Source organism: Halichoerus grypus, chromosome 2 (genome assembly GCF_964656455.1).
Source record: "Halichoerus grypus chromosome 2, mHalGry1.hap1.1, whole genome shotgun sequence".
NCBI classification, from domain to species: domain Eukaryota; kingdom Metazoa; phylum Chordata; class Mammalia; order Carnivora; family Phocidae; genus Halichoerus; species Halichoerus grypus.
In genome coordinates this window covers 39,474,735-39,493,119 of record NC_135713.1, presented here as the reverse complement: position 1 = coordinate 39,493,119, position 18,385 = coordinate 39,474,735, and the positions used below count along the sequence as shown (strand labels likewise).

General features: G+C 39.5%; 1 protein-coding gene across 1 annotated transcript in view; it reads left to right on the top strand.

Annotated features, from left to right (window-relative positions):
- ARL15 (ARF like GTPase 15) overlaps window positions 1–18,385 on the top strand; it is a 552,355-nt gene that overhangs the window by 3,784 nt on the left and 530,186 nt on the right. The gene's annotated exons all lie outside the window — the stretch shown is intronic.

Sequence of the window (18,385 nt, the reverse complement as noted above, 5' to 3'; positions counted from 1 at the left end):
TCTATGAGTTTTATAGCTTTGCATTTCATATTGAGGTCTCTGATCCATTTTGAGTTCATTTTTGTGGGCGGTGTAAGGTCTGTGTCTAGGTTATTTCTTTTTTTTTTTTTTTAATTTTTTTATTGTTATGTTAATCCCCATACATTACATCATTAGTTTTAGATATAGTGTTCCATGATTCATTGTTTGTGCCTAACACCCAGTGCTCCATGCAGAAAATGCCCTCCTCAATACCCATCACCAGGCTAACCCATCCTCCCACCCCCCTCCCCTCTAGAACCCTCAGTTTGTTTTTCAGAGTCCATCGTCTCTCATGGTTCTTCTCCCCCTCCGATTTCCCCCCCTTCATTCTTCCCCTCCTGCTACATTCTTCTTCTTCTTTTTTTCTTTCTTAACATATATTGCATTATTTGTTTCAGAGGTACAGATCTGAGATTCAACAGTCTTGCACAATTCACAGCACTTACCAGAGCACATACCCTCCCCAGTGTCCATCACCCAGTCATCCCATCCCTCCCACCCCACCCCCCACTCCAGCAACCCTCAGTTTGTTTCCTGAGATTAAGAATTCCTCATATCAGTGAGGTCATATGATACATGTCTTTCTCTGTTTGACTTATTTCGCTCAGCATAATACCCTCCAGTTCCATCCACGTCGTTGCAAATGGCAAGATCTCATTCCTTTTGATGGCTGCATAATATTCCATTGTATATATATACCACCTCTTCTTTATCCATTCATCTGTTGATGGACATCTTGGCTCTTTCCACAGTTTGGCTATTGTGGACATTGCTGCTATAAACATCGGGGTGCACGTACCCTTTCGGGTCCCTACTTTTGTATCTTTGGGGTAAATACCCAGTAGTGCAATTGCTGGATCATATGGTAGCTCTATTTTCAACTTTTTGAGGAACCTCCATACTGTTTTCCAGAGTGGCTGCACCAGCTTGCATTCCCACCAACAGTGTAGGAGGGTTCCCCTTTCTCCGCATCCCCGCCAACATCTGTCATTTCCTGACTTGTTAATTTTAGCCATTCTGACTGGTGTGAGGTGGTATCTCATTGAGGTTTTGATTTGGATTTCCCTGATGCCGAGCGATATTGAACAGTTTTTCATGTGTCTGCTGGCCATTTGGATGTCTTCTTTGGAAAAATGTCTGTTCATGTCTTCTGCCCATTTCTTGATTGGATTCTTTGTTCTTTTGGTGTTGAGTTTGATGAGTTCTTTATAGATTTTGGATACTAGCCCTTTATCTGATATGTCATTTGCAAATGTCTTCTCCCATTCTGTCGGTTGTCTTTTGGTTTTGTTGACTGTTTCCTTTGCTTTGCAAAAGCTTTTTATCTTGATGAAGTCCCAATAGTTCATTTTTGCCCTTGCTTCCCTTGCCTTTGGTGATGTTTCTAGGAAGAAGTTGCTGCGGCTGAGGTCGAAGAGGTTGCTGCCTGTGTTCTCCTTTAGGATGTTGATGGACTCCTGTCTCACATTGAGGTCTTTCAACCATTTGGAGTCTATTTTTGTGTGTGGTGTAAGGAAATGGTCCAGTTTCATTCTTCTGCATGTGGCTGTCCAATTTTCCCAACACCATTTGTTGAAGAGACTGTCTTTTTTCCATTGGACATTCTTTCCTGCTTTGTCAAAGATTAGTTGACCATATAGTTGAGGGTCCATTTCTGGGCTCCCTATTCTGTTCCATTGATCTATGTGTCTGTTTTCGTGCCAGTACCATACTGTCTTGATGATGACAGCTTTGTAGTAGAGCTGGAAGTCCAGAATTGTGATGCCGCCAGCTTTGCTTTTCTTTTTCAACATTCCTCTGGCTATTCGGGGTCTTTTCTGGTTCCATACAAATTTTAGGATTATTTGTTCCATTTCTTTGAAAAAAGTGGATGGTATTTTGATGGGGATTGCATTGAATGTGTAGATTGCTCTAGGTAGGATTGACATCTTCACAATATTTGTTCTTCCAATCCATGAGCATGGAACGTTTTTCCATTTCTTTGTGTCTTCCTCAATTTCTTTCATGAGTATTTTATAGTTTTCTGAGTACAGATCCTTTGCCTCTTTGGTTAGATTTATTCCTAGGTATCTTATGGTTTTGGGTGCAATTGTAAATGGGATCGACTCCTTAATTTCTCTTTCTCCTGACTTGTTGTTGGTGTATAGGAATGCCACTGACTTCTGTGCATTGATTTTATATCCTGCCACTTTACTGAATTCCTGTATGAGTTCTAGCAGTTTTGGGGTGGAGTCTTTGGGATTTTCCACGTAAAGTATCATATCATCTTCAAAGAGTGAGAGTTTGACTTCTTCTTTGCCGATTTGGATGCCTTTTATTTCTTTTTGTTGTCTGATTGCTGTGACTAGGACTTCCAATACTATGTTGAATAGCAGTGGTGATAGTGGACATCCCTGCCGCGTTCCTGACCTTAGGGGGAAAGCTCTCAGTTTTTCCCCATTGAGAATGATATTCGCTGTAGGTTTTTCATAGATGGCTTTTATGATATTGAGGTATGTACCCTCTATGCCTATACTCTGAAGAGTTTTGATCAAGAAAGGATGCTGTACTTTGTCAAATGCTTTTTCTGCATCTATTGAGAGGATCATATGATTCTTGTTCTTTCTTTTGTTAATGTATTGTATCACGTTGATTGATTTGCGGATGTTGAACCAACCTTGCAGCCCAGTGATAAATCCCACTTGGTCGTGGTGAATAATCCTTTTAATGTACTGTTGGATCCTATTGGCTAATATTTTGGTGAGAATTTTTGCATCCATGTTCATCAGGGATATTGGTCTGTAATTCTCCTTTTTGATGGGGTCTTTGTCTGGTTTTGGGATCAAGGTAATGGTGGCCTCGTAAAATGAGTTTGGAAGTTTTCCTTCCATTTCTATTTTTTGGAACAGTTTCAGAAGAATAGGTATTAATTCTTCTTGAAATGTTTGGTAGAATTCCCCTGGGAAGCCATCTGGCCCTGGGCTTTTGTGTTTTGGGAGATTTTTGATGACTGCTTCAATTTCCTTAGTGGTTATAGGTCTGTTCAGGTTTTCTATTTCTTCCTGGTTCAGTTTTGGTAATTGATACATCTCTAGGAATGCATCCATTTCTTCCAGGTTATCTAATTTGCTGGCATAGAGTTGCTCATAATATGTTCTTATAATTGTTTGTATTTCTTTGGTGTTGGTTGTGATTTCTCCTCTTTCATTCATGATTTTGTTGATTTGGGTCATTTCTCTTTTCTTTTTGATAAGTCTGGCCAGGGGTTTATCAATCTTATTAATTCTTTCAAAGAACCAGCTCCTAGTTTCGTTGATCTGTTCTACTGTTCTTTTGGTTTCTATTTCATTGATTTCTGCTCTGATCTTTATTATTTCTCTTCTCCTGCTGGGTTTAGGCTTTATTTGCTGTTCTTTCTCCAGCTCCTTTAGGTGTAGGGTTAGGTTGTGTACTTGAGACCTTTCTTGTTTCTTGAGAAAGGCTTGTATTGCTATATACTTTCCTCTTAGGACTGCCTTTGCTGTATCCCAAAGATTTTGAATAGTTGTGTTTTCATTTTCATTGGTTTCCATGAATTTTTTAAATTCTTCTTTAATTTCCTGGTCGACCCATTCATTCTTCAGTAGGATGCTCTTTAGCCTCCATGTATTTGAGTTCATTCCGACTTTCCTCTTGTGATTGAGTTCTAGTTTCAAAGCATTGTGGTCTGAAAATATGCAGGGAATGATCCCAATCTTTTGGTACCGGTTGAGACCTGATTTGTGACCTAGGATGTGATCTATTCTGGAGAATGTTCCATGGGCACTAGAGAAGAATGTGTATTCTGTTGCTTTGGGATGGAATGTTCTGAATATGTCTGTGAAGTCCATTTGGTCCAGTGTGTCATTTAAAGTCTTTATTTCCTTGTTGATCTTTTGCTTAGACGATCTGTCCATTTCAGTGAGGGGGGTGTTAAAGTCCCCCACTATTATTGTATTGTTGTCGATGTGTTTCTTTGCTTTTGTTATTAATTGCCTTATATAATTGGCTGCTCCCATGTTAGGGGCATAGATATTTACAATTGTTAGATCTTCTTGTTGGATAGACCCCTTAAGTAGGATATAGTGTCCTTCCTCATCTCTTATTACAGTCTTTGGTTTAAAATCTAATTTGTCTGATATAAGGATTGCCACCCCAGCTTTCTTTTGGTGTCCATTAGCATGGTAAATGGTTTTCCACCCCCTCACTTTAAATCTGGGGGTGTCTTTGGTTCTAAAATGAGTCTCTTGCAGACAGCATATCGATGGGTCTTGTTTTTTAATCCAATCTGATAGCCTGTGTCTTTTGATTGGGGCATTTAGCCCATTTACATTCAGGGTAACTATTGAAAGATAGGAATTTAGTGCCATTGTATTGCCTGTAAAGTGACTGTTACTGTATATTGTTTGTGTTCCTTTCTGGTCTATGTTGCTTTTCGGCTCTCTCTTTGCTTAGAGGACCCCTTTCAATATTTCTTGTAGGGCTGGTTTCGTGTTTGCAAATTCCTTTAGTTTTTGTTTGTCCTGGAAGCTTTTTATCTCTCCTTCAATTTTCAATGACAGCCTAGCTGGATATAGTATTCTTGGCTGCATATTTTTCTCATTTAGTGCTCTGAATATGTCCTGCCAGTCCTTTCTGGCCTGCCAGGTCTCTGTGGATAAGTCTGTTGCCAATCTAATGTTTCTACCATTGTAGGTTACATATCTCTTCTCCCGAGCTGCTTTCAGGATTTTCTCTTTGTCTCTGAGACTCGTAGTTTTACTATTAGATGTCGGGGTGTTGACCTATTTTTATTGATTTTGAGAGAGGTTCTCTGTGCTTCCTGGATTTTGATGCCTGTTTCCTTCCCCAAATTAGGGAAGTTCTCTGCTATAATTTGCTCCATTATACCTTCTGCCCCTCTCTCTCTTTCTTCTTCTTCTTCTGGGATCCCAATTATTCTAATGTTGTTTCGTCTTATGGTATCGTTTATCTCTCGAATTCTGCCCTCGTGATCCAGTAGTTGTTTATCTCTCTTTTTCTCAGCTTCTTTATTTTCCATCATTTGGTCTTCTATCTCACTGATTCTTTCTTCTGCCTCATTTATCCTAGCAGTTAGCGGCCCCATATTTGATTGCACCTCATTAATAGCCTTTTTGATTTCTACTTGGTTAGATTTTAGTTCTCTTACTTCTCCAGAAAGGATTTCTCTAATAAATTCCATGCTTTTTTCAAGCCCAGCTAGTATCTTTAAAGTGATGATTCTGAACTCTAGATCTGACATCGTACTAATGTCCGTATTGAGTAGGTCCCTGGCAGTCGGTACTACCTCTTGTTCTTTTTGTTGAGGTGATTTTTTCCGTCTTGTCATTTTGTGCAGAGAAGAATAGATTAATGAGAGAACAAAATGCTAGCAGGGTAACAACGTCCCCAGAAAATATACTCTAAACAAATCAGAAAAGACCTGAAGCAGTGAGAAAAGAAAGGGAAAGAGAGAAAAAAGAGAAAGAAAGAAAAAAAGAAAAAAGAAAAAGAAAAAGATAAAGATAAAAACAAACAAAAACAGAACAAAACAAAACAAAACAAAAACAGAATGTGATCAGATATGATCAGGCTGGTTTATAGATCAGTGCCACACACTAGATTTTGGGTGTATTTTGGTCTGTTAAAAGAAAGTGCCTCCCAAAATTTTAAAGAAAGAAAAACTTATATATGTACAAAAATAAGGGTTGATATGATGAAGGGATGGAATATGACTGTAAAGATGGAAATTATAAAAAAATTTATAAAAGGAATTGATAAGTTGTTTGAAAAAAGAAAGAAGAGGATTTAAAAAAAAAAAGAAAAGAAAAAAGGGAGAGAATGTGATCAGGCAGGGGAGTAGAAAAAAACCATACACTAGAGATTTAGAGTATATTTTGATCTGTTAGAAGAAACTATGTCAAAATTTTAAAGAGAGAACAACTTATATATATATGCCAAAAATACGGGTAACTACTATGAAGGGATAGAATATGACTCTAAAAATGAAAAATAAAAATGTTTTTTTAAAAAAGGGATTGATAAGATGTTGGTTGAAAAAGGGAAAAAGAAAAATTCAAAAAAAGAAAAAAGAAAAAAAGACAGTTAAAAAAAATAATTTACTTTGAAAGACTAAAGAATCATGGTAAAAAAGCCATGGATTCTATGTGCAGTATTCCCCTAGCGCTGGAGTTCTGCCGTTCTCACTGATCGGTAAACCTGGTCTTGGCTGGCTGTTCTCGCTGATCTTCTGGAGGAGGGGCCTGTTGCCATGGTTCCCAAATGTCTTTGCTGGAGGCGGAATTGCCCCGCCCTTGCCCGGTCCGGGCTAAGTAATCTGCTCGGGTTTGCTCTCCGGAGCTTTTGTTCCCTGCAAGCTTTCCGTACAGCTTTGGAGGCGGAGAGTGAAAATGGCAGCCTCCCAGTCTCCGCCCCGGAGGAGCCAAGAACTCGGGATCCTGCTCCTCAGTGAGCCCCCAGAGAAAAGCAGTCAGTCACTCCCGTCTCCCTGGTCTCCGGCCGCACTCTGTGCTCACCCGGCCTGTGACCGCGCATTTCTATCTCTGGCACCCGACCCCGGGTGGAGTCTCCAAACCCAGCAGATCCCCGCCGTGCGCTCCCGCACCTCTCCTCCCCGGGGGAGGAAGGTGAGTCTCCCCGGATCCGCCGCTTGTTGGGTCCCTGCTGGAGGAGCAGTGGCCGACTGTGCTGCGGATCACGGTTTATGGCAACCCCGAGCTGAGAGCCCGCGCCTGGGCTCCGTCTCTGCAGCCAGCTTCCCCGCTCCGATACCTGGGAGCTCTGCCGCACTCAGGCACCCCCGGTCATTCTGTGACCCCGAGGGTCCTGAGACCACACTGTCCCGCGAGGGTTCCAACCCCCACTTAGCCACCAGAGTGACATCCCTCAGTGGAGCAGACTTCTAAAAGTTCCGATTTTGTGCTCCGTGGCTCTATCACTTGCCAGAAGCGGCCGATGGAGGCCCCTCCCCCGCCGTCTATCCTCCCGAATATCGCCTCGGATTCACTTCTCCGCACGTCCTACCTTCCAGAAAGTGGTCAGAGAGTTGTTGCTATTCTTTTCTTCGATCTCCTGTTGAATTTGTAGGTGTTCAGAATGGTTTGATCCCTATCCAGCTGAATTCCTGAGAGGAGAGGAAATCCAGGTCTCCTACTCCTCTGCCATCTTGCTCCGCCCCCCTAGGTTATTTCTTTTTTGCATGCAGATGTCCAGCTGCTCTGGCACCATTTGTCAAAAAGATTATCTGTGCCTCTTTGTGTTGTCTTTGCTCCTTTGTCAAAGATCAGTTGACTGTATTTATGTAAATCTGTTTCTGGGCTCTCTATTCTGTCCCATTGATCTATCTGTTTATTCTTTCACCAATACCACACTGTCTGATTACTGCAGCCTTAGAGTAAGACTTAAAAGTTGAGTAGTGTCAGTCCTCTTTGTTCTTCTACTTCAGTATTGTCTTGGCTATTCTGGGTCTTCTGCCTCTCCATGTAAACTTTATAATCAATTTGTTGATATCTATAAAATAATGCTGAGATTTTTAAAGTTTTTTAAAAATATTTTATTTATTTATTTGTCAGAGAGAGAGCACAAGCAGGGAGAGTGGCAGGTAGAGGGAGAAGCAGGCTCCCTGCTGAGCAAGGAGCCCGATGCCATGCGGGAATTAATCCCAGGACTGGGATTGATGCCATGTGGGAATTAATCCCAGGACTGGGATCATGACCTGAGCCAAAGGCAGACACTTAACTGACTGAGCCCCTCAGGCGTCCTAATGCTGGAATTTTGATTAGGATTACATTGAATCTACAGATCAAGTTGGAAAGAGCTGACACCTTGAGTATTCCTATCCAAGAACATGGAATATCCTCCTTTTACTTAGTTATTTAATTTCTTTCATCGGAGTTTTTATTTCTCCTCATATAGATCTTATATGATTTATACCTAAGTATTTCATTTTCATAGGGTGCTAAGATGAGTGGGATCATGTTTTCAATTTCAATTCCACTTTTCATTGCTAGTATGTGTAGGAAAACAATTGGTTTTTGCATATTAACTGTGATCCTGCAATCTTGCTATAATCACTTTTGAGCTCCAGGGGTGGGGAGAAGGGTTTAGTTAATTCTCATGGGTTTTCTACATAGCCAATCATGTCATCTGCAAACAAAGACAGTTTTATTTTTTCCTAATCTGTATACCTTTTATTTGTGGTCTTCTTCATTGCATTAGCCAGAACTTCCAATATGATGTTGAAAAGCACTGGTGAGAGGGGACTTCTTTGCCTTGTTCTTGATCTTAGTGGGAATGCTTCAGGCTTCTTACCATTAAGTGCAATGTTAGGTGTAAGGTCTTTTTGTAGATATTCTTTATCAAGTTGAGGAGGTTCCCTTCTATTCTTAGTTTACTGAAAGTTTTTATCATGAATGGGTATTGGATTTTATCAAATGATTTTTCTGTTTCTATTGAAATGATCATATGATTTTTCTTCTTTGACCTATTGATATGACAGGTTATGTTAATTGATTTTCAAATGTTGACCCAGCCTGGCATACCTACGTGATCCCACTTGGTCATAGTGTATAATTTGTTTTATGCATTGTTGGATTTGATTTGATAATATTTTGTTGTATTTATGCTCATGAGAGATATTGAACTGTAGTTTTCTTGTGACATCTGTTTGTTTTGGATATTAGTGTGATGCCGGCCTCATAGAATGAATTAGGAAGTATTTCCTCTGCTTCTATCCTCTGAAAGAGATTGTAGGGAATTTGTGTAATTTCTTCCTTAAATGTTTGGTGGAATTCACCAGTGAACCCACCTGGGTCCAGTACTTTTTGTTTTGAAAGGTTATTCATTATTGATTCAATTTCTTTAATAGATATAGGTCTATTCAGTTGTCTTACTTCTTGTGTAAATTTTGGCACTTTGTGTCTTTTAAAGAATTGGTCCATTTCGAGTAGGTTATCACATTTGTAGGCATAAAGTTGTTCGTAGTATTCATTATCTTTTAATTTCCATGGGATCTGTAGTTATATTTCCTCTTTAATTTCTGATAGTAGTAATTTGTGTTCTCTCTCTTTGTTTCTTAGCCTAGCTAGAGGCTTATTGATGTTTTCAAAGAAACAGCTTTCAATTTCATTGATTCTGTTGATTTTCTGTTTTCAATTTCATTGATTTGTGCTCTATTTTTTATTATTTCTATTCTTCTGCTTACTTTGTATTTAACTTGCTCTTCTGTTTTAGTTTCTGAAAGTGGAAGCTTTGATAATTGAGTTTAGATTTTTCTGCTTTGCTAATATATGCATTCACAGCTATACATTTCCCTTTGACCACTGTTCTCACTGCAACCCATCTCTCACATTCTGATATGTTGTCTTTTCATTTTCATGTAGTCAAAAATATTTCTTTTGATTTCTCTTGAGATTTCTTCTTTGATCCATGTGTTATTTGGAAGTATGTTGTTTAATCTCCATGTATTTGGGGATATTCCAGCTACTTTTCTGTTATTGATTTTTAGTTTAGTTCCATTGTAATCTGAGAGCAGACATTATGTGATATCTATTCTTTTAAATTTGTTAAGGGGTGTTTTATGGCCCAGGGTATGGTCAATTTTGGTGAATGTTCTATGTGAGCTTGAGAAAAATGTTTATTCTACTGTTGTTGGATGAAGTAGTCTATACATGTCCATTACATACAGTTAATTTAGAGTGTTATTGAGTTCAACTATGTTCTTACTGATTTTCTGCTTGCTGGATCTGTCCATTTCTTTTCTTTCTTTTTTTTTTTTTTTTTTTTTTTGAGATTTTATTTATTTATTTGAGAGAGAGAGAGAAAGAGAGCATGAGTGGGGGTAGGGGCAGAGGGAGAAGCCGACTCCCCACTGAGCAGAGAGCCCCATGCAGGGCTCAATCCCGGACTCCAGGATTATGACCTGAGCAGAAGGCACACGCTCAACCGACTGAGCCACCCAAGTGTCCCTGGATCTGTCCATTTCTTATAGAGAGGTGTTGAAATCTCCAACTATAATAGTAGATTCATCTATTTCTCTTTGAAGTCCTGTCAGTTTTTGCCTCATGTATTTTGCCACTGTGTTGTTTGTGCATACATGTTACAGATTATGTCTTCTTGGAGAATTGACCTCTTTATCATTATGTAATGCTCTTCTCTATCCCTGATAACTTTCCTTATTCTGAAATCTACTCTGTCTGAAATTAATATAGCTACTCCTGCTTTCTTCTGATTAGTGTTAGCATGGTATATCTTCCTTCATCCATTTACTTTTAATCTATATGTCTTTATATTTCAAGTGGATTTTTTTATAGACAACATAAAATTGGGCCTTGTTTTTCAATCCATTCTGACAATCTCTGTCTTTTAACGGTACATTTAGACCATTGAAATTCAAAGTGATTATATTGAATTGGGTTAATATCTATCATATTTGCTACTGCTTTCAATTTGTTGCCCTTGTTCTTTGTTTCTTCTACTCTTTTTCTGCCATTTGTGGTTTTAATTGAGCATTTAATGATTCCATTTTTCTCCTTTCAACATATCAGTTATACTTCTTTTTTAGTAGTTACTCTAGAGTTTGCAATATGCATTTACAACTAATCCAAGTCTGCTTTCAAATAACACTATACAGCTTCATGGGTAGTGTGAGTACCATATAACAAAATAATACTAATTCCCTCCTGTCCTTTGTATTACTGATATCATCCATTTCATGTATATATAAGCATACATAAGTGTGTGTGTAAATGTACATGTAGATAAACATACATAGTCAAATAAAGCATTGCTATTATTATTTTGAACAGTTATCTGTTAGATCAATTAAGAAAAATAAGAGATTTTATTTTACCTTTGCTTCTTCCTTCTCTAATATTCTTCCTTTCTTTATGTAGATCTGAGTTTCTAATATATACCATATTCCTTCTCCCTGAAGAACTTCTAACATTTCTTGCAAAGCAGGTCTACTGACAATAAATTCTTTCTATTTTTGTTTGTCTGAGAAAGTCTTAATTTCTCAGGTTATGGAATTCTAAATATTTGACTCTACTCTCGCTTGCATGGTTTCTGAGGAGAAGTATGATGTAATTCTTATTTTTGCTCTTCTGTAGTAAGATATTTTTCCTTTGGTTTCTTTCAGGATTTTTTTCTTACTCTTTCATTTTCTGTGGTTTAAAATGATGTGTCTAGGTGTAGGGGTTTTTTTTGGTATTTATCCTGCTTGGTGTTCTTTAAACATCCTGGATCTATGGTTTGGTGTCTGACATTAATTTGAAAATATTCTCACTTACTATTGTTTCAAATAATTCTTCTGTTCTTTTCTTTCTATTCTTCTGGTATTCCCATTACATGTATGTTACATCTTTTGTAGTTGTCCCAGAGTTCTTGGATATTCTATTCCGGTTATCTTTTTTTTTTTTTTTTAGTCTTTTTTTCTGTTTGCTTTTCAGTTTTTGAGACATTCTTGGTTATTCAGTTTTTCAGTCTATTGAGATATCCTAAGCTCAGAGATTCTTTCCTCAGTCATGTCCATCTACTACAAGTCCATCAAAACATGCTTCATTTCTTTAACAGTGTTTTGTTTGTTTGTTTTATCTCTAGCATTTCTTTTTAGGTCTTTCTTAGAATTTCCACCTCTCTGTTTACATTGCCCATGTTGTCTACTTTATTCACTAGAGCCCTAAGCATATTAATCACAGTTGTTTTAAAAATCTGATCTAATAATTCCAACATCCTTGACATATATAAATCTGGTTGTGATACTTGTTCTGTCTCTCTTCCAACTGTGTTTTATTTTTTTTGGTTTTTTGTTTGGTTGTTTTGTTGGGTTTTTTGTTTTGTTTTGTTTTGTTTTTTGCTTTTAGTATGCTTTGTAATATTTTTTTCATAGCCAGGCATGTTATGCTAGGTAAAAGGAATTTTTGTAAATAGGACTTTTGTTACATATGGTAAGGTATAATGGGGAAGGGAAGCGTTTTATCGTGATGATTAGGCTGCAGTCTTTTAGTGAGCCTCTGCTTCTGGACTGTGAACTTTGCATGTGCTTCTCAGTTTTTTCCCTTCCCATAGGGGGACATGATGGCTAGAGTAGGCTGGAGTTGAGTATTCCCTTTCCTCCAGGGCAGTTGGGCCCTAATAAAATCCCAGCATGTTAGGCTCAGGTTAAATAGTTTCTCCTGAGGTCAGACCTTGTTAAAAGAACAGAATGCTCTAGCATATTTAAAAATGGTTTCTTTGCCCCTTCCCCTGCCAGAAGCACTAGAGGCTTTTTCTCCAGTATTCACTGTGAAGAGGTAGAGATCCAGGGGTAAAACTCACAAAAGTGTGGGGATGCTCTAATTACTGGGTCTCCCAGGGGTTTTTACCTCTGGGTTGTCCACACTGATCCTCCAGCAACTCACCAATTACAGTTCAGGTTTTCCTACCCTGGCACTATTTCCTATAGAGGTTTCTGCTCTGGTAAGTTGTGATTCTCTATATTCATCTGTCAGTCTCTCCACTATGGATATAGTGGTTTGCCCTGTGACCTCACTTCTCTTATGGATCTAAGAAGATTTTATTTTTTCAGTTTATTCATTTTTTTACCTCTCCTTAGAATGGAGTAGCAACTTCCAAGCTTCTTACATGTCAGACCAGAAACCACAACTTGCCTAAGGTTTTGTCTTTGCTGGTTTTTTTGCTTGTTTGTTTTGTTTTGTTTTTTCTGTCTGGAATCCTCTTCCCCCTGAGATCCACCGTGCTGCATTTCATTCACAATCAGTGTGGCTCCTCTATCCCTCCTTTCTTCTTCTGCCCTGGAGAACCCAGAAGTAAGATGGAGAGGGCCCGAGTCCCTGAGTCACCAACCCCAATCAGACTTTATGAGAAGAGAAACTTTTGTTGGTTAAGCCACTGAGACTGCATGATTTGTTTATTGATGCAGCTGGCTTTAATTATCTTAAGTAATACTCTCTCCCTCCCTTGCACCTACCCCCACCATCATCCAGTGCTTCTTTTTGTAGCACTGATTACCTACCATAAACACATGTATATATTAATTGTCTCCTTTGTTAGAATGCAAACATTTTCAGAGCAGGAACTTTGTCCCAGGCACTGAGGATAAGCAATGAACAAAACAGATATGGTAGGCAACTAACAAATATTTGTTCAATGAATTTCCTCCCCGGAGTCAGCTTTTCTCAGCAGCTCTTTTTGTGTTTGGGTCTTTTTGTCTCGGCCCCTCTGCTGCCAGCTGTAACTAAATGCTTCTAAGGACAATTAAATGACACTTCTCTTCAACAACCTTAAAGCTAACTCAACAACCCAGAACAGTACTCCAGATTTTCTGAGATTGCTGGAAATTCACCATTGGTTGATTTATATTTGTATTTGGCTGTTTGTATAGTATTATAAATTACACGATATATTTACTTGGAAGCTCTTTGTAAAATATACCAAACATTACACAAATATATACATAGGATTTCGTAAGAACTTTCACTTCTTAAAATCTTATTTCCTGATGTATTTTCACCACAGCTCTTCCATGGACAGAGTAGATATTATCTCAACTGTCACAGAGCAGGAAACCCAACTGCAGAGGGGGTCTCTGCTGAGGTCACATGGCTGGGGAGTAGGCCAGGGCTACTTAGCTATCCTGAGGACTTTCATTGTCTGAGTCATAGATCTGCCCCCTGCTGCCTCCACAAAACCGCTGTTATTGGAGAGTAATGACCACTTGCTAGAACCTTCGTACCTGAGAATTAATAGAAGGCCTGGATTCAAAGGAAACGCTAGTTCTGGGAGGAAGGCTACTTACTGTATACCTCTATGTCTACTTGGTTTCACCACAAGTATAAGCTCCATGAGGGCAGGTATCTTATCTGCTTTGTTCACTACTGTATGCCCCACATATTAAATCAAAGAAATATTTGTCAAATGAATGAAAAAATGAATGAACAAATGACATTTTTTGAACCTTAGTTTCTTAGTCTGAAAAAATGGAAATAAAAAACTCACTTCATGGAGTCATGACAGGACTTAATGACATAAATTCATATAGTGTTCATAAGTTCACACAATGCTCAGGGTGTAGAATTAATTTTAATATAATTTAAAATATAGTTCAATTATTAGTTAAAATTAATTTCTCAAATTGTGTAATTCATTCTTGAGGTGAGTAGAGAGCTCATTGACTTGGACATGTTTTCATATTTGGATTTTATGATGTTCATGTCTGCAGTGCTATGTATAGCTGAGAATATACCACAAGTCTCTAAAAAATCATCCACTACTATTAAAGAAATCCCTCATTTTTCAATACTGGACCTCCTTCACACACAGCTCATTCCCACTCCAAAATCAAACCGAGGACTGATCCAATATTCATTATCTGATAGCCTCTTTTATAAATTTTCCTCTTTCCTCAAATATGTGTTTCCTAAATTAACTCAGCTAGTGGCTGATGAGTGTGTTCTTGTAGATACTCTTCTGTCCCCCTTTTGATTTGTGACATGTTTTTCTTCCCATCATCAATATATACACAATTTCATAGTTTGTAAGTCAGCATTCCTTAATGTTTTATACCAGAAGTCACAAATTGCCAAGCCACTGCCTGAATCTGGCCTAATGTTTACTTTGACTAGCATTTAAAATGTAGGAGACTTCTCATTCATTAAAAAATAGGGACTTTTGACTTCTTTTGGAAAAAAAATCAGAAGATCTGGCTACACTGGGCCAGCACTTCTGCATAGCAATTATTAGCTTGTCCCCTTTAAACAGGGCTGTTATTGCTAGTTCATCACAGTCCCCACTACTCTTTAGTGTCTTATACCCAAGACTATCTTCCATCTCAGCCCCTATAGACCTAGGAGAGTTTGTCCCTCACACATCTTCCAGGGTGAAAACAATCACCCCATTGGCATCACCACAGATAATTCAAATCTCTCTCTGCCACAGCTCTCTTCTGAGCTCCACACTCATTTCCATATATGTTCTGGACATTTTCCACAGAATATCTGCCAGTCTGTCCTTCCCTCTTTGCTTGCTTCTTCCCATCAAGCAAATAGGCACCAGGCTGTAGATACCTGCTTTATCCCTTATGGAGCTGGTGGGTGAAATTGGCATGCATGGAAACCATATGCTATGTGCTATGATTAGGGTGTATGCAGTAAATTATGGAACTTAGCAGACCAGGGAGGGAGGTGAGGTAGTAGTCAGGGAAGGCTTTCTGAAGCAAATCAAAGCTAATTTGATTAACTCAGGCAAAAGTAAGATGGGAGAAGTGTAGAGGATGACATTTTTTTCCCGGGAGGGTTGATAGAAGCCAGAAACATTAAGGGCCCATTCTGCCTCCTTCATTTATTGTACCAATATTTGAGTGTCTGCTATGTGTGGGCCACCCACAGGGCTAGTGGTAACCAAGATTGAAATGGTCCCGTGGAACTTGGAATCGAGAGGAGCCTGGGAAACCAAGTAGATGGAGGGTCATTTGCTGAGATGAGGCATCCATGAGAGTCCAGGGAGGTGAGTGCAGTTTTGGATATTGAGTTTGAGGTGCCTGCACCCTGGTGGAAATGCCCAGTAGGCAGTTGCACAAAAGTCTGGAACCTAGAGAGAGATGGAGGCAGACATGGAGTTAGAAGTTAGTCCATAGGTGGTAATTGAGGAGCTGCGAAATAGGAAATTACTGGAATGAAAGAGCATACACAAGAGATAGGAACAGCAGACTGATGACACACAGCCCTCTTCAGTCACTCCTTTTCCTCTGCAAGCCTGAGAAGGAGGGATTGCATAGGTAAGAAGAAATGTAGGAGGGTGATGTCTTAGAAAATAAGAGAAAAAATTTCAGGGAAGAAGGGGAAAGTCATATCAGAAAACAATGAAGAACATCCATTTGGATGTAGCCAAAGAGGTCATTCAACAGATCCACAGTGTCCCAACCCTGCTGGCTGACCCCAGATCTGCTGCTGCTTGGGTTTTTTCCTCTGATGATGTTGTCAGCATGCAGAGATGCTCGCCCAGAGGGAACTTCAGTTACCACTGACTCCTACTGCTCCTTCATCTCCCGCCTGTACCCTGAAGGTAGCCCCGCTTCACCCAGTCCACTGCATTTCCTACTGTAATGGACTGTTGCAAGTGCCCCCTAAAATGCTGGTATTACTTACTTCTCTCTTCAGCCATACTAGCTCATCCACCATTTCCTCAGCAGGCTATATGGGTGTCGAGATTTGGGACTTTCACATAGGTTCTTTCCTCTACCTGGAGTACCCACTTTTCTTCATGTGCTTGGCAAAATCATTAGCCATCCTTCAAAATCCCGTTCTTCTTCCCCCAAGAGGCTTCTGGCAGAATAACTTACTCCTTCCCTTGAGTTCTCAAAGCATCCTGTTCATACCTGTGCCGTGGTGTCTATACCAGTGTGTTACAGATGCATCACCAACCTACCTATCTGCCCCCCTTACAGGGATTTAAGGATGAACACTCCAAGAGTTTGAGGTGATGGTTTTCATAGACTGGCGTTATCCTGGGTTTATATCTATATTCTGTGTGGCTGTCCTAACGGCAGGAATACAGGAGATACTCAACTATTTCGTGTTGGAAGTAATCAGATGTGTAGTTGCTATAGGAAATGTAAGCGTATTATAAATGTGGACATTAGTCAACTTTGGGAAAAGAATTGAGGAAGATGTTTTGGGATAAACATGGTGAGTTTTAGTTCCTAGATGCGGAAGTGGAAAGAATCTTCTGTTTTCGTCCTTTAGCTCAATAAAGAAAAACGTCATTTTTAAAGTTAAAATGTAGGAGATTAGGAAGAGGGGGGAGCATCCTGTTACTCCAAGCAAAGAACCTAGTACTCTGAGAGAACCCTTACTTCCCTTATTGCTGATAATGTTGGCTCTCTCTGGAGCAGCTGTGTCCGTTGTTCTCTGATGAATTCTAGTGGGATCTTTATCTCATTAACCTACCAGGAGTCCATTCATTCACCTTGCCTGGAGGTCAGAAATTACAGGAGAATCTAAAATTCAAAGAAGTAAATCAACAAGCAAACCTGAAGAATAAATGACCAAACAAAACCTAAGTGAAATTTTACTAAAGATTGATTTCACAATATATTGACAACTCCTCTAAGACACCGATCAAAACATACTAATGTCTAAGACAAGGAAATGACTTGGAAGAGAAATAATATGTACATAATAGAACATTTATCACACTAAGAACTTGACATAGCATTGTAGGAGAGTATTGCTATTTACAAATTAGATTTTGTAAGGGTAACACCATGTACTAATCAGGCAATCTAACCTACATGGGCTGGGTACAGAGCAGACATATTATTTAATTAAACATGAGAGATGGATGCTTCAATATGAGATATAAATAATATTTTAAGTAAGAAGCCATCAATTCAAATGCCTGCATGGGACAGGCAAGTCACGTGAACAGTCCTGGTGGAGGGGTCCAGAGGGGTAGGGAGTCGGGCAGGGGACAGGCCAGATATGGGCCCTGTATTGCCACATGGCTTGATTTTTCTAAGAAGCCAGTGATTTTCACTTGCATATCAAAGTGTCCTGATTTTTAAAACATTATGTGAGTCAAATGACATGTCTCTGAAGACAACATTTGCTCTACTGGCTTCCAGTTTGCAACACTCATTTTGAAAGTCCAAGTTACTTCTTACCTGCCTTAATCCTTGCTGGAGAAAACATCTGAGCCCTTCGAGGTGATGCTATGTAGCACGAACTGTGTTTCTCCTGGAAATGCTTTAAGAGGTTCAAGGAGGTCAGGCCACAAGCACAACAGACATCTGGAGGAGAATCGCCCATTTCCAATCAACGTACTAGAATTGATTTTCTCCAGAGCAGCTGTGGACAGCTTTGAAGAAAACCTCTGCTCCCTTTAAGATGACAAATGTCATTCAAATGTCTCCTGTCGTAACAGGAAAAGGCAGGCTGCTTGGGATTAAACATTTTCCCCGTCCCATCTATGCATATTGGCCCAACTGATAGAACATGTTTATAAAAATCAGAGGAGGAGGGGGGAGTAGTGGAATGGGTCTGATGACTTTTCAGTGGCAGAGACAGCACTGACATCAACAAATTTGCTTCAAGATCTACAGAGCCAATGCCATCATCACAGTTTTCTAAACGGACTCAGAAATATACCTAGACAGGGCGCGAGGGTGGCTCAATCAATAAGCGCCTGCCTTTGGCTTGGGTCATGATCTCAGGGTCCTAGGATGGAGCTCCACATCAGGCTTCCTGCTCAGTGGGAAGCCTGCTTCTCCCTCTGCCTCTGACCCTCCCCCTGCTTGTGTGCTCGCTCTCTCTCTCTCTCTCTCTGTCAAATAAATAAATAAGTGAATCTT